This window comes from Caretta caretta, chromosome 9 (genome assembly GCF_965140235.1).
Source record: "Caretta caretta isolate rCarCar2 chromosome 9, rCarCar1.hap1, whole genome shotgun sequence".
Taxonomy (NCBI): domain Eukaryota; kingdom Metazoa; phylum Chordata; order Testudines; family Cheloniidae; genus Caretta; species Caretta caretta.
The window spans coordinates 24,123,378-24,138,776 of NC_134214.1; the positions used below are offsets into that span (position 1 = coordinate 24,123,378).

The following is a 15,399-nucleotide window of genomic DNA, read 5'->3' on the forward strand; positions in this document are numbered from 1 at the left end:
CAGCAAAAAGGGCATGGAAAGAGGAAATAACAAAGACTGGAGATGTTTGGGAATCATGGATTCTTGGTGAAGCTGGGGCCCATTCTGGATAGAATTGAGGAGGTGGTAGAGATTATTAACTGGCATTTATCTCTTTATAGGCCAGTGGCAGTTCATGTGAAAGAGACCTGTTTAATTATGATAATTTGTTATTTCTCTCTTTTTAAAGCTCAGTAACTTATTTTGGAGTGTCTACACCAAGCAATGCAAATACCAATGGGAGGGGAGACAAGTATTAAAACTGTATTCTGGGCTGAGAAAATGCAGAAAAAAATTCATGAAATACTAAAATAACCTTTTGAAAAGTGCTAGTTTATGATTAAATTGTGTGTGAAAACTAGGTATCCTAGGATTATGGAACTGTCTGTAAAACCTGTTCTCCCAACCTATATTCCACACAGTTACGTTCACAATTTTTTTACTCAAATCAAAAGTTAGACGGGGTGATGTCAAAATAAGGCTTACAATAGAATATCAATGTACCCTTAGCTAGCACGTCGCGACTGTACCTCCATAATAATAATAATAATAATAATTAATAATAACACAATCCTCTAAACTGTGAGGATCTTTTATCTGTACTGAAGTCTTCTACTGCAAAACTAGCAAGCAAAAATCTGTACCAGAAAGGAAGCTACATAGCCACATTGTATCTGATCTGAATTCAGGTAAATAATTTCTCTTCAAGAGATATTTTCCTTCTCCCTTTATTTTTTAATGTCTGCCTTCCCCGAACCACTAAGTAAATGTTACCATAATTTGTTTTTGGTGCTCCAATTTAAATTATAATTCTTCAGGGAAGAAATTTTCTTCTTATTTGTCCTTAAAACACCATGCTCCCCTGTAGAACTACATAAATAGAAATTGGTAATGCATGTTTGTTTCATATGCACAATTCCTCCTGAGATCAGTGGAACTCTATGGCTTAAGTGTGTGCTGATACATATCTAGTTTTGAGAAGAACTTTGCCCTAAATTATCGTTCTGTCTGTTTGAAAACTACTGTCTGCCAGCTGTCCTATGTGAAACATTTGTACTTGCATAGTATATTAGTAACTGCACCTGCTAGGGGCTAGAGATCTACCGTATTGCAGGGGCATCTCCAAATTGTGAGATCATTTTGCTCTCTAGTGGCTGCAGCTTAATAATTAGGCACTATAGCCAGGATAGATTGCCACTCGAGGGCAATGTGGGCTCACGTTTTAATCACCACTACTATAGCATGTATATTTAAATTAAATATTTAATTGTTTAATCAGCAGAGAGCAACTATTTCACACACTTTTAGACATTGTATCCAGAAGAGGGTGGCTGTGGAAGGACAGAGAGAAAGACACATATACTCACATAGCATGTTATAGACACTTATTGCTTTTCTCTCTCCCCCCTTATCTTTTGAAAAAGTTAGGAAAATTCCTGTATTGTTACTTCTGTAATATCGATATTGATATACGTACCTTAATATCCTGTGTGGTTGGTACCACCAGTTCTGGAGGGCAATTCTTATGATTAATCACTTACGTTACGGTAGTATTTAAAGGCCCTAATCAGAATGAGAGTATTGTGCTGGGTGCTGTTCAAAAACAGGTAATGAGACAGTCTTTTCCCCAGACAGCTCATTTCCTGAATTCCTCCTCTGTAACAACCACAGCCCCCAACAGACTGAGCCTTTACATCTGTGTAGCTGAGAGCATCAGGATTTCTTAGTTAAATATCTAGGCTGGCTCCTTCTCCTTGTTTCCAAGTGCTCTTACAAGACTTCTTGCTCTTCTTCACAGAGAAAAGCCTAAGCACCTGTTGAAGCAGCTGGAAACAAGGAGGTGGAATCAGTGCCATGTGAGCACATAGTTCTCTATGGACCACAATTTGGGAACAACTGCCCTACATATTTTTCAGGGTTCCCTCCCAACTCTGAACTCTAGGGTACACATGTGGGGACCTGCATGAAAGACCTCCTAAGCTTATTTCTATCAGCTTAGATTAAAACTTCCCCAAGGCACAAATTCTTTGCCCTTGGAGGGTACGCTGCCACCACCAAGTGATTTAACAAAGAATCAGGGAAAGGACCACTTGGAGTTCCTATTCCCCCAAAATATCCCCCCAAGCCTTACACCCCCTTTCCTGGGGAGGCTTGAGAATAATATCCTAACCAACTGGTTACAAAGTGATGACAGACCCAAACCCCTGGGTCTTAGGACAATAGAGAAATCAGTCAGGTTCTTAAAAGAAGGATTTTATTTAAAAAAAAAAAAGTTAAAAATCACCTCTGTAAAATTAGGATGGAAAATAACTTTACAGGGTAACAAAAGATTCAAAAACACAGCAGACCTTCCTCTAGGCTTAGTTTCAAAGTTACAAAAAACAGGAATAAACTTCCTTCCAGCAAAGGAAAAATTCACAAGCAAAACAAAAGATAATCTAACACACCTTGCCTGGCTTTTACTTACAATTTTTGTAATATGAAAGACTTTTAGGATGGTTTATCGGAAAAGGAATTTTCTGACCTGATGCTTCTCTGCTTCCCAAGAGAACACCCACAACAAAGCCTTCCCCCCACCCAAGATTTGAAAGTATCTTCTTTCCCCATTGGTCCTTTTGGTCAGGTGCCAAACAAGTTATCTGAGCTTCTTAGCCCCTTACAGGTAAGGAGGAATTCTAAGCTACTCTTAGCTGTATGGTTATGACAGTATTACAGTGAAATTGCTCTTAAGCTTCCACACGAGGAGCCAGCAAAGGTTGAATAAATTTTTACTGGATACCAGTCCAAAGGTCCTTGCTTAAGGCAAGTGGTCTTTGGTACAGGTTTCAACCCATGTGAGTACATTAAGGATGGAAAAGTATGCAACAATCCAAGAAGTGAAGAATGCAGCTGAACTAGTAAAATACTCAATTTGTAAAGCACACAGCTCAAATTGCACAAATCCAACTACTCAGTGAAGTTTGATCAGCTCAGTACAGTATATAAGAATCCAGCAACTGAGTTATACAGTTCAATTAGCACAGTTCATAAAGCATGCAGCTCAATTAGTGAAGCACTATATGTAGGTAACAATGTGCGTGGAAATCTATTATTCCAAGTTATTAAGATATGCAGCTCAATCAACAAACTATGCAGCTGGATAATTAAAATATGTAATCTGATCCCCCAAATATATATACAAAACTGACTAGTTAAAATCGCAGTTTGTGCATTAATGATAGGGAAAATTTGCTGAGTCCATAAAGGACTACATTGTATGTACTGACAATGGCTTTTGTTTCAGTTAAGGATGAGCAAGCTACAACACTCTCTACAATGAAATCAGGCATAAAGAAATTGAGTGTGCAAACTTTTTCTACTTCTGATTTACTTTATCAACTGTACTGGACCTAGGTACATAGCAGATGTTGTCTTTTGTGATGCAGATGAGCTGTTTCAAGCACGACAGACTAATAATGTGATTTGTTTATTGCTGCTAAATAAGGTTTCCAGACAGCACCACATGCACACCCTATGATTGCATGGCTACTGCTCTGAGACAGTGTCTGTTTTCTGGAGGCTACAGGCGCTATCCATTAGCTTTTTAGTCTTTACTCAGGAAAAATCTCCCATTGACTTCATCAGGAGTTTTGACTGAGTCTGGACTGCAGGATTGGTCTCCTGGAAATAAGTAGCTACTCTCAAAGTGTCAAAGAATATTAGTGTGGTGTGACAGTAATTTAAGTGGAATGTAAGCAACACTTAGTGTGCAAAAATAATCATTAGAATGGTTAGAAAGGAGGTTTATTAGTTAATATGGAATTTGGTAAAATATTAGGCTAACGTAAAACATTTTATCTGTCAGGACAACTTCAAACCCTGCACAAAATCTATTTAAATCTATGAAATAATATAACTGTTCTGTTCTCAAATATAACATTTGCAGTCAAACGTTTTGTCCAGAGATGCCTGTGGTAAATTGAAACAAGGGATTATTTAATACACTTATGTGCCCCATTTCGCCCTACTTTATCTAGGCCAGAACATTGCTGGAGGGAATGTCTGTTGGGAGAGCAGGAGACTATTCTAAAGCCCACTGAAGTCAATGGGAGTCTTTCTACTAGTTTCAACCCACTTTGGACCAGGCCATAGGTTCCCAGAGTGCAGACTTCTCTCCACTCACAAGACAGAATGCAGCAGGAAGAGGCATCCAAAAATGTGGAGGACTCAGAGCTGAATCCTAAAAGAAGCTGGATATCTCTTTGTTATGTCAGGTAGAATGTACAGGTATTGAGCCTAATCCTGTAGTCCTCACTCAGGTAAAATTCCCAACGGGTGAACTAGGTATATGCCTGATTAAGGACCAGGTCCACCAGTGCAGAATACTTTACTGAGTACTTTAATGAGCTACATAATAGTTTGGCACATAAAAGATACTTACTTTACAAAGGAAATGTTCTCACAGTTGCTCCAGGTGTACACTGGAGTCAGTGGACCTTTTTCTGGGTTAATTAATCCACTTGGATTCAGTGGGAATACTCACCAAGGGCCTGGTGCTGCAAGGTTCTTAAAGTCCTCAGTTCCATTGACTTGAATGAGAGTCCATGATGGCACACAGCAGAATCGGGCCTGTAGTAATGACAAGTAGCTTAAGGAATGGTTGCAGGGCTGAACCCTTATATCATGGTAGCTGAGAACAGAATTTGACCCCTTGAGGTTCCGGCTACTTACCTGAACTGAAAGCAAAATTGTTTGAGATTCGCTAATCATTAGTCAAACTTGTAAATTATTATTATTATTATTATTATTAGGCGGTATTTGCAACTTCTTTAATATTTCCATCAGTGTTTTGTATTACAGAAGCTACAGTATTCTGCTTGTTTTTGCTTGCTAACTCTTGTGATACAAGAGGTTTCTGGGACCCAGTTAGGTTGTGGGGAGACAACCCCATTCTTGATGTTTTTATCATTGCTATTTGTTTAATTGTAACAAATATCATGCTTTAAATGGCATCACTCTGACTGTGAAATTAATAGAGCTATCAAAACCCAAGTTGTTATATAACAATGGTTAATTATTTACAAGCCAGTCTGAGCTAAAGCAGTCCTGTAGCTGTCAGCATTGTCATTATTAAAATTAAAATGCTTTGTCTGAGTACTAGATAACATGACTCATTTAGGCTATTTCTCTTCACCATCATTGTTCAGTTAGTCAGATACAGCAAAATAGCATGTACTTTTTTCCCCAACAAGATGTTTACTCCAAGAAATCTAATAAATACATAACAAAACAAATAGTTTTACTAGTTTCTTTCAAAAAAGGACAAACTGATCAAAGCTATTTAATTAAATGTTAAAGCTGAGGATGTTCTAAAATTGGGCAAACTATTTACAGTGAATCATTTATTTGATAAATTTAGTCCTTTTTTTCTAGTTGTGAATTGTATGTGAAAAGCCTTTTGATTTTTTCATTCTTTGAAACTGGTCAACAGGCTCTTTGCATGAACATATTTAAATTTACAAGTTGCTCAAGAACATTTTGCCTCACCTCTGCATTTGTTTTTATTTTTAATTCATGGTATATGATTGGTCCCTAAGGTCAGATGGTATTGCTTCTGCTCCCTGATTGGATGATTAAAACTTTTATAAACAGTCTGAGGAAAATCAAAGAGATTCAAGATGGCCATCTAAATATTTCTGCCATGTGAATACATCTTACAAGTATTCATTTTACATGAACATTCAAGAGAACAAAAAATTACTCAAATGAATGTTCACAGAAAACAAACAAAAAGATTTATGAATAATGTTGAAGCCAGTTGAACATTAACAAGAAGAGAGGGTGAGCTGGACTGGAACTTACCTGTTTGTGAGTGACTATGGCAGTTCAGTAGGATACAAGCATCCTATTAGATTTGACAGCTTTCGTGCCCTTTATGAAATGTCAATCCTGCTGCATATTGAGTGGAAAGTGTGCCTGTAATAAAAGGAAGGACATGGTAGCTTTTTGTGGTCTCTTCATTTTTATGTTGCATGTACTATGATGAATAATATTTACATGGGTCTTGGTGGTTCAATGTGCTAGTGATCTTTCTAGAAAATGCTATTACATGGTGTTCCAGAATCTGATTTCTTTATTTTAAGAAAAATTAAGTCTCTAATTCCTATGTTCACAAAGATAATCTGTGAACAGAAGGAAAGGGTGAGATTTTTCAAAAGACCCTAAGTAATTTAGGAGCACAAGTCCTGTTGATTTTCAATGGCAACTGTGCTCCTAAGCTACTTATGCCACATCTATACCACATACTAGCGTTGGTGGTTTATAGTGTACATGTAGCTACATGTCACAGTGAAAAGCGTCTATACTGCAGTGTGTAGGTACACGTCAGTGAAAGGCTCGGGCAGAGGGGAGGCCATGGGGAAAGGCTGCCTTTTCCTGCTGCCTTCCCACCGCTGGTGCCTTTCCTCACTGATGGAGTCTTTCCGGCAGCAGGGAAAGGCTCCAGCAGCAGGGAGGCAGCAGGACACTACACGGCTGAAAATAGCAGTGTAGATAGGGAGCCACAGGTTGGACAAATAGAGAGATGTGTAGGGTTTGTATGCGAGTACATATCCACATCCTTCAGGTGCGTCTTTAAACACCTAAGCCTCAGAGTCTACACTGCTATTTATACCCATGCTAAGGGGGCTACGTGACTATGTACGCTACACGGCCATCAAAGGAAGCACACAGTGTAGACATACCCTAAGGCACTTGAGAATATTCCACACTAAACCAATGCTGTGATGCCTACAGATGGGGGAGCATGCCAAAGGGGAAGCGAAGTTTGAGGAGTCCCTCAGTGCACATATGATAATATTTCGAGCATCTCCACAATCTACTGTGCATGGAGTCTAATTCTAGCATCTCATTTGGACCGAGCATGGAGAAGTCCCTATTTCTCTATTCAATCCCCTAATAATTGCTGAGTAAATAAAAAAGTTAAAAAAAAAATCTGATCTGATAATCATTTTAGCTGTTTGGCTGCTGCTAAATAGCTTATATCACAGGTTCCCACATCTTAATAGAGATTGTTTTGTGAGCCACATACCTTCACATCTGTGACCATACTGAGCACCTTTGAAACAGTTAACATTGGGTCTCCTTTCACTCTATACTTACACCTCCCTTATTTGTTTTGTTCCCCTCAGCTGGAAACAAGGAGAAAAGGCAGAACCCTGTAATCAGCCATATCTCTGTGCATGTGACCAACAATGATCTGCGCAGGACAGAACTGGAATCCCTGTCTAGATACAGCCTGGTACAATGCACCTTCTCCATTGCTGATTGTGTTAGCGATCAGTACATTAAATGCAATGGAAAAGCAGCAGCAAAAGGGTTAAGATCTGAATGTGTCTAGGCTATAAAGTATAAAGCTAGGGTTGCAAATCTTTTTTGACAGGTATTCTGAACAGTGATTAGGTATTGAAGCCTCTAGCCAGAATTGTCCCAAGGCCACTCCTATTACTTTTCCCAGTAGTACACACCAGTTTTCTTTCCAATGGCTGTCTCTCTCACCCATAAATGCTTCTCTCTTTTCCCCCCACAACCCTGTTCCTTTCTTTGTTGCCTGGCGTGCCCTCCTGCCTGCTATTGTTCATGTTTTGCTTGTTAGTCTATCAGATATTCCTGTAGCACACGACACTTGCATTAATTGCAGCGAAAGGTACACTTCACACTGGGACCACCTACTGCGCTTTACCTCATGACAAGAACATATGGCGATAGATGGAAGGAGGTGGTCAATGCTTGTCTTTTGTTTTGTAGCATAGCAGACAAGCAGAAGGTCGTACCTGTGTACATATTTTGAGGACTGTAATTAGCTACATTCTGACTGTACAGCTTTTATGCGTGACTAATATAAAATAAATATAAAGATACTTTGCATTTCTACAGTTCCTTTCAGATGATGAGGGAAAAGAATGTCACAAATATTGGGGGAAATGCCGCTTAGATTGAAGCTGATAATATCAGTCAAAGGCAGACTCACAGTGGGAGAGGAACTGAGCCCATTAACTAATTCTTACAACAGCCTGTGTGGCAGGCAAGTACGATGGTTCCCATTTTAAAAACATACTGCTGAGGTGCACGGAGGTTCAGTTACTTGCCCAAGGTGACCCAGTGAATCAATGGCAAAGCACGGAATAGAACCCAGGAGACCTGACTCCCACTCTTCTATTTCAATAGCTAGATCACACTACTTCCTGGGACCTCACATTTTTTCATAATTTATTTAGAAAACAATTGTTGTGTGTTTTTCCTCTGGGTTTTAATTTTTGAACTCTTTTGCAGAGGTATTAAGATAACAAGCTATAATTTATATAGTGAGGCATTAAAGCAGAGGCTTGGCGAACACATGATCATATTTTATTTTTAAATTAAATAGGAATTTTCCTCAGGATCTTTAAAAGTAAATGTTCACTTGTTAATTTTCTGTTTGGTTACAAAGGCCATTGTTTGAATGACGAGGGAAAACATGCTGTCAGAGCTGTTTACAATGCCTATAAATGAGAGAACAGACTGGAGGGGATATGCATTAATGAGCAAGGGGATTCTGAGCAGTGGGCAATAATGAGCACAGTCTTTGAAAATATGTCCTTGCAGTTGGCTGGAATACTACCTTAGGAGTGCAGAAGGACATACACAAAAGAAAACTAATATTTTCAGTTGCACTTCTGAAGACACCTTTATTTCATTTCATATCCTAAGTAGGTCCCTTAAAATGAAATCTTGGGAAATTAGGACCTTATTTTTAAGAATTGATACTGGAAAATCTTCCTTCGCTGCCTTATGGGTCCCAATCCTGTAGTGATTTCCACATATATTTACCTTTACCCATAGTCCCAGTGATGTCCGTGAGCCTGCTGTCAGTGAGTAAAGTTAAGCACATGCTTAAGATTTTGCAGGATTGGGGCCATATATTGCAACAAGACTACTCATGTAAGTGGATTAATGAAGCTGACTTGTATCTCAGTTTAATAGTAATAGGCACTTTCATAGCACCTTTCATTTAAAAATGTCAAAGCAGTGTACAGTCATTAGGTATTGTACTAGTAATGTGATTTGATTTGTTTAAAAGTCCTCTTAAAGGTAAAACAGACTGAGAGAAAATAAATCTAACTATTTTATTAGGTCCCCAAACCAATATCAAAACGTATGTGTGGCCTTTAAAATGATTATTAAATACAGTTAAAACAAAAGAGTTGAAAACCAGCTCTTCCTTTACTTACCTGCTGATAAATTATGATCTTCAGCTGCAGCTCTCTGAGTGCCATTAACAGCTACTCAGTTTTGGATGTTGTCTGCCTTCATAAAGATTTTGTATTTCCTAGTATCACATGCCAAACCCCCAGAGATTTAAGAAGAAGCATGTAGCAGTCTGACCTATTAGTATTAGTGATCAGGTATGGCAGTGAAAACACAGAAGCCTGACCTCAGATCTTGACAGGAAAAATCAAAAGCCTTTTCAGTTCACCTTCAGTGATAGTTGTTTATGAATCAAGTAAACGGAGTAGATGGCTTTTATCTCAAGGCTATTTCTAATTAAAAGGGTTTTTTTGGCATGGGTTTCTCTGGGTGGCTCAGCAGCTAGGTAGTCTGTACAGCACTCAGTATCAAAAATGGAGAACATATACAACTGCATGTGTCCTATAAAATGAATTTTTAAAAAGAGCATGTGAAAGGTCCTTCTTGTAGCTGTGAAAAAAACAAACGTTCTAACAAAGATGGTACAAACACTTCACCTTCGCCCTCTGTGGGGACATAGCCTTCATTCTCCCATGGCAGGCTCAGAAAGTTTGGCTTTGTTGTGGCACGGAAGAGAGGTTTCCCAATATAGTCTGCTTCTCTTCATGATGCTCCATTTGATGCCACTTCTGCTGTCACTGGAAAAACTTCAGCCTCAGGATCATAATCTGCTGTTGATTGGTGCTATACCCATAGACTTTCATACACTGAGAAGAGAGCTCAGTTTCAGACCATGCAAGAGAGAATATGGTGGTGCATAGCTGCCTTTGGCAGTAGTTGTGGCCAATTCACTGAGAAGCTGTAACATACTTGTCCAAGGAAAGCAGAAGTAGAAAAAGTAGCGAGTCATGCTTTAACATTCAAGGAAAGCATGTACAGTGTATGTGTAAAACACTGCTGGATTTAGAAAGGATTTCTCCAATATAACTGCCAAGCTTTGGATACATGTTACTGTTTGCGTCAGTTAGACTTGCCCTGGCGTTTGGTCTAAATTGGGCAAATGAGTCTGGCTTATCTCAGTTTGATGAATTGGTGTGATACAGCCAGTGCCAGTTGATACAAAATCTTTCCTTTAATAGGCTCCGCTTTTTCTTTTTCTTCCTTTTGGCTTGCCTACCCTCAAAATAATGAGCAGGTTCAATATCTCACTGATTTCTGACAAGAGGCCCCATAATTTATATTAACTTCTAAAACTTCCTCCTACTCTAAGCAGGTTATTCATTAACTGAATGTAACCACTGGCTGTTAGATAAATCCTTTTAACTAATTCAAATTACATATCAAGCTCAGAGAATTTTCACTCAGGCTGCTGCTGAAGCTAAGCTTTGCAAAAAATTAGTTCTGATTTGTTTTTGAATTCTAGAGTTGGGGGAAATGGAAAGAAGATATTTGTTTGCTTGATTCCACATGACAACTCCAGGGTAACTGAATAGACTGTACGGTTGGTTTGACAAGGCTATGCACTGAGCCAGCAGCTTCACATACCAGAGAGAGGGGGCTGAAATGGGGACTCTGACAATTGTAATGGATTTTATCAGACTTTCTCTAAAGACCAACTATTTTGTCTTCAGTTGTTAATGTTTTTCAGAGGTTTCCCTTCTGAGAGGTATGAATAATTAACTTAAATGAATATGCATTTGTGTCGGATTTTTCAACAATGAATAAATAATTACTGCAATACAAATGTACAATGGCATTTCTAAATATTAAATAATGAAATAGTTTTTCCGAGAGAGCAGAAGTTGTATAGTTATTGTTGATTGGTTTGTGTGGATTCAAGTACTACAGTTATTATGCTTGTGTAAGTGTATTACAATAATATACATACGGTGCATGTTGGAAACTTACTTCAAATGCCATAGAGAGCGAAAGCAATGTTTCCCCAGCATGATATGTTGCAGCATATGCACGAATCCTACAATGTTCTTAATTCTCACTCCGGGATTCATTGCATTTTGTTTTATTCCCTATCCCAACCCCACCCCCAGGCACTTTATATAAGGTAATGCACTGTTACTGCCTTAGTTTAGGGCAACTTTGAATAAAATTCAGACTAGAGAAGGCATTGGCCCTGTTAAAAGAGAAGCCCACTGGATTGTCAGACACATGAAGGAAATTCAGGGTTAGTTCAATAATCATTTTTGTAGAGGACTCTATGGGACAGCCACTCTGAATTCATTTTTATTACTACATTTCAACCTTCACTTTGCTAGTGGACTTCTTACAAGCCTATTCCAGTAGTCTCCCTCTGGATTCTTCATTCTGTAAGTCTCTCCACTTTCACTCTCTCATAAATGGCAAAATGATTTTTTTTTTTTTTGCTTTTGTAAGGTTTCAAATTGAGTTCCCTCCCCACCCCACTCCCATGTTATAGAAAAATGACCACAGGGATTGAGATCTCATTCAAGAAACATTTTAAAATACCAGCATTATATAGTATCACAGTGACAATGAGTGTACTGGTATGTGTTCAATGATGTACTTAATAAGTTTCCTTTAAGGGTAGGAAACAATATAATTTTTTTGCTTGTAAGTATAATTTAATTTATATTTAATATAATATTTTCATATATTAGAGATATTCAGAAATATTTACCCAAAAGATATAATTTGTTGACATTTAACAAAATATAAGGTTTCATAAAGTGTTGTCACATAAAACACAATTAAAGTTGGCTGTATGTTGCATAGTGCATTAAACCCCATGACTTTTTATTCTTTATGGTATGTAAAATGTCAAGTATATACTAAGAGTCTGAGTTATATATGATATTTTTCTGTCAAGAAATAAGAGAGTTGTGAAATCAGCCCTTGGAAGTGGAAGTTTATATCTGTGTATTTACTATAGCAGTTATGTCCTGCTTTGGTTGTGTAGCCAAAACTCCCACAGAGGTCAGTGGTAATTCGGGTTGGATTAAGCAGAATCAGACTCTTAAAAACTAAACATTCACTGAAATATAAAGGTATAATAGTTTATGAAATTCAGATTATCATATGAGAAATGCTTCACATGCTAGTTTTGTTTCTGGAAAGAATTATGAAGTTTTGTTCCAAAGTATACAAAGGAGAATGTATATCATTTTGATTTTGGTAGAAATTCCTTTCCTTCAGAGAGACAAATCTGAAGATTCAGTGTATAACTCTTGAAAATATATTTTACAGATGTGTCTCATGAAAATAAAATTTCCAAACTGAATGTGAGAATCAGATGTCAATCGTGTTCCAACACACAATAACCAGAGCAATGTGTTTATAAAACATTCGATCAATTTAAAAAAAATACCTTAAAATTAATCGACTTGTCAATGCTTGCTGCTTCATCTGACAGAGCACAGACTCCACAGGCTTTTTAGTCGAAATGAAGTGTGGAAACCTGTCATGACAGAATGAAAGTGAGAGGCATGTAGAAAACAATAGCTGTCTTGTGGGAAGAATTTAAATGTATGCAGCTAATCCCATGGGAACTGCTGTAGTCCATTCAGACTTTGTGAAAAAGATGCTCTTTCAAAATAATCTTTAACCCTTTCCTTTCACTGAAAAATCTGAGAACTTTATTGAAAAGTTGCAGGACAAAGTGTTCTAGATTAATCAGCCAACGATCTGTAATAATAAAATTTTAAAATCAAATTATTAGAATAACATTTGGGGATATTTTGTCCCAAATATTTTGTCAAAATGTGTATTGTGTATTCATTGTGCATATGAACATTCTGAGGAGACTTTCAGATCAAAGGTAGCTAGGAAACGCACCCAGGCCTGATTTTACTATGCACGAGAAGTACATATGAGAGGAAGGATCCAGTGGTGTTTGGATATTGCAAAGCTTCTGAGATTTTTTGTTTTTATTTAAATTTTGGGATCCCCCCTTTTCCTCATTCAGCTGAACTGTCCTTTCCTGTCAAGGGATAATTAATTAGGAAAAAACATCCTAAGTGATGGGAATGCTGTGTAATACCCAGAATAAGCATTCTTGTTTGAAAATAATTCTGATCCTTCTAGTGTTGCCAGAGGAGTAAAATAAAACCAAACGCGTAACAGCCCAGAACATGCATTTCCCTATATGGGATGCGAAATATACGAAATTTTGAGCTCTGTTTTAAGGTACTAAATCTGCAAACCCTTGCACATGTAATTTACATACATGAATAATCCTATTGAGTTTAATGGGATTACTCACATGTTTAAGCTTCTCAGGACTGGGTCCTAAATGTAGAACCTTCAGTCCTGTAGTTTGGAGTGGCTCCTAAATTTGGCAAAGTGCACCCTCCCATCTCTGGCTGTAGCCTACAATACCTTCTTGTCGTGTCCATATACAATGCTTAAAAGGTAAACATTTACCGATAATATTTTGCCTTTCTGTAGTTTCTTCCCGCTAAGCATGTCAAAGCACTTCATAGAGTTCAATAGATTAAATCTGTTACCAAACCACTGGGGAAAGCAAAAATGATTTTCTCCATTTAATAGATAGAATTACTGAAGCACTGAGAAGTTGTGGCTTGCCTAAGAGCAGAGAGAAAGTTCATGGCATAGCAAGATCTCTGGCCTCCTGGCTCTTTAATTGCAAGATCCCTTAAACAAAGAAATTTCTCCTTCTCTGCTATTCTTTCTCTGTCCCTGACGTGTATATTTAAATCTAAATTATTTGATTTAGACTTAGGCACTCAATAATTCTCCATCAGTTTGAGCACTGCTTATATGCTTTTAGATAACTTTTAGTTCCTGGAACATAAATATTATCTTTACTCCATGCTAAAAATAGAAAGCGAAGAGCTATTGGCTCCCATTGTTAGTTGGTGGCAGAGTAAAGAACAACATTAAAATTTACTGGAAATACTCCAGCTTTAGCTAAATGGGCTGATTTTGTAGCATGTCTACCATTATGCCACAATGCAGCCTAAAAACATAACCATGCATAATGTCCACAGCAAATTGACACATAACAAACGAGAGTGGAGTTTGGAGAAAGGTGGAAGGAGTTGAGGAATTCCACAAGTTTCCTGTTGGATACACTTTTAAACCAGCATACTATGATAGATCTTTTTTTTCAAATGAGGGCTGTCCTAGCCCAATGATTGGCACTCAGCAGATGTCTTACCTTGATGTGTTAGATCACAACCTGGTCCATGGCTTTAGGAGCAGACAGGAGCTATCTGAAATGGGTGTGCTCAACCTACTTCTGAAGCTGGGCACATATTGGTGTGCATTGCTAAGTAACTTCCCTCACAAGATATTCACTGGTCTAGCCCAGCACTCGCTGAAGTGGCCACCATTGAGTGCCTCCATTTTTGGATGTTCAACCTGAAGAAACCTTGGGTCTCATTTTTCACAACTTCAGTTGAAGGCAACTGAGGGTAGTCTGAACCTTTGAAAATTAGGCCCCAAAAATGTCTGAAACTAAGTGCCCCAAATCAGAAATCACTTAGGAAATTTTTTCCTTTCTTTACATTTCTTTTGCATGCTCCAGTTGCTTGGGGCACAACTTAGTCCACAAATTTAAGATTTCCCCCTTTTTTCACTGTTTTAAGTGACATGGCACCATCTGGACAAAAATTAGCAACAATACTTTCATTATCAATCCTTTAAAAATAAAGACTGTGGCTGCAATTCTTGCAAAATTTGCTTTGCTGAAGTATAATATTTTTTCCAGTCCAGCCCACTTATATTTCTAATTTATCTATTTCTGTAGAATCTAAGCACCTAAGCCAATATTAAGACTCACAGTTAGGTCCAGTTGCCTTTATACTTGGAATTTTTATTGTTTCTCTTCAATTATGAGAGCAATTATTTTGCATAGAGGTGAGTTTTGCAACAAACTCTGAAACCTGTCAGGCTAGGTTTCATTCTGATAGCCTCTAATAAGGAGTTCTGATAATAATGCTGTGTCTCCAGTTACTAAGAGATCACCTTGGACAGTAATATCTACAAGGTCCCCAATCAGAGTGCATCTGTCTCAGTGGGTTATTGAAAGAGAAACAGGTCCTTACGTACATTAAAATGGACATTAAAGTTAGGAGTTGGACTTTGATTTAGATCTGGAAATGCATAGGGTACCAGAGAAAGATGCAGAGCACTTAATGTAATGTGTCTGACATTTTTTCTGCTTAATTATTATTAATC

General features: G+C 37.9%; 2 protein-coding genes across 11 annotated transcripts in view; one reads left to right on the top strand and one right to left on the bottom strand.

The window, feature by feature from the left end:
* The window catches only part of LOC125642654 (lysosomal amino acid transporter 1 homolog), a 47,761-nt gene extending 35,082 nt beyond the window's left edge, over positions 1 to 12,679 (bottom strand). The window contains exons 1-3 of one of the 2 annotated variants that reach the window (XM_075132168.1): positions 12,566 to 12,679; positions 5,860 to 5,973; positions 4,541 to 4,626 (exon numbers count right to left, since the gene is read on the bottom strand). The gene's annotated coding sequence lies outside the window, so the exon portion shown is untranslated. The remainder of the gene's footprint in view (positions 1 to 4,540; positions 4,627 to 5,859; positions 5,974 to 12,565) is intronic. The other variant, XM_075132170.1, reaches the window with a different exon arrangement.
* The window catches only part of VEPH1 (ventricular zone expressed PH domain containing 1), a 180,998-nt gene continuing 176,144 nt past the window's right edge, over positions 10,546 to 15,399 (top strand). For 5 of the 9 annotated variants that reach the window (XM_075132160.1, XM_048864325.2, XM_075132159.1 and 2 more), the window contains exon 1: positions 10,547 to 10,888. The gene's annotated coding sequence lies outside the window, so the exon portion shown is untranslated. Of the gene's footprint in view, positions 10,889 to 15,399 lie in introns of all 9 variants that reach the window. The other 4 variants (XR_007358459.2, XM_075132158.1, XM_048864320.2 and 1 more) reach the window with 2 other exon arrangements.